This window comes from Bison bison, unplaced genomic scaffold (assembly GCF_000754665.1).
Source record: "Bison bison bison isolate TAMUID 2011002044 unplaced genomic scaffold, Bison_UMD1.0 scf7180017862976, whole genome shotgun sequence".
Taxonomy (NCBI): Eukaryota; Metazoa; Chordata; class Mammalia; order Artiodactyla; family Bovidae; genus Bison; species Bison bison.
This window is the reverse complement of record NW_011493548.1, coordinates 81704-83204: the sequence shown is the minus strand read 5'-3', so window position 1 is coordinate 83204 and position 1501 is coordinate 81704.

Here is a 1501-nt window from a genome sequence, read left to right as displayed (position 1 = left end):
CCCAGACCTGTCGGGGCCAGAAGGGTCTTGGGTGTTCCTGAGGGCTGAGATGCCCTGGGGAGGACTGGGCATGTGTGATTGACCAGGACAGAAGAAGCAGTACCAGTCCTGTCTGGGGATGGGTGGGGACCCAGAGGCAATTCAGGGGCCAGGGGTGATGTTTTGATTGAAATTCTGATGTGGAGGAGAAGCTGTAAAGGTTTATGGTGGCAGCAGATGGAGCACGCGTGTGTCCAGCAGAAGATGGAGAGGTGGATGGCTCCCGGGATGGGGGACCAGCCGTGGAGACATTCCAGGGAGAGAGGACCAGGGCGGGCTGTGTCAGAGAAGCCCCCCCAGTGGTGGTGGAGAGTCAGGGTTAGCGGACCCAGCTTGGTGGGTTACACCCAAACCCAGAAGAAGAGGAAGCTGGGGAGGGGGTCTCAGCTGTCGACACTTGAAGGACACTCGGGGGTGACACTGGTGGGGTCCTGGAGTCACCAGGTGCTGGGTGAGAACAGCAAACTGAGCATCAGTGTTTGGGAAGGACTCTGGGTCCTCGGGATGCAGGCTCAGAATGGGGAGACTTGTTGGAAAGACCATTACAAAGCTGCCCTGGGAATCCAGGTCCCCGATTCTACACCCAGCGTTCCCAAGACGAAAACAGCTTCCAGCGTGAGCCTGACACATGGATCCAAAATGAGCTCCCTGAAAGCAAAAACAGAAGTTAACATGTAAAACCCCGGGGCACACAGAGCGTCCTGGAGGTAATGGAGGACATCAGGCAGACGTTAGCATCTCGTAGACCAAAACTAAACAGAACGAGAACACACCAAAGTGAAACAGAAGCCCAGGGAAACAGAACGAGAACACACCAAAGTGAAACAGAAGCCCAGGGAAACAGAACGAGAACACACCAAAGTGAAACAGAAGCCCAGGGAGATGACTTTTTTCCCCTCACTTTCTATTTTGGTGTTATTTTATTTTAGATTCTGACTTCAGGCCCACATAGTTTAGACTCCTATTAAGTTTAGCCTGTTTTCATTTTAGAAAGGGTGAAGATGCTCAGAGATTCACAGACATAAGCCCAGGGGTATCCCCAGACCAGCCGGGGGTGAACACAGGCTCTCTGCAATGGCTGGAAGGACGGCCGCACCAGAAACACTCGAGACTCCGGGTCAGGCTCAGATAATGTCCTCGGGGTTATGCTTCTCACCTTCATAAGGAGAAGAATTACGATGCTCTCTGCCTCGCGTTCTCAGCTGATGGCCAGAGAAGAGAGGTGATATTTACTATTTTGTCCTTACAAAACACAGACAGGGATGCTGGCCATATATTTGAAGAGCAGGAAGGGATTTAATACTTTGAGATGGGGTTTCGGGCCAGGAAAAGTGGACGATTTCATCTTATTTATTAATTTAATGGCGACAGTGGAACCTTCTCCCAAGATTCTCACTGTCATGCCTGCAAAGTGCCCAGGCAGGAAACAAGCCATCATTAACTTGGGGTGGGGGCCAGGGGC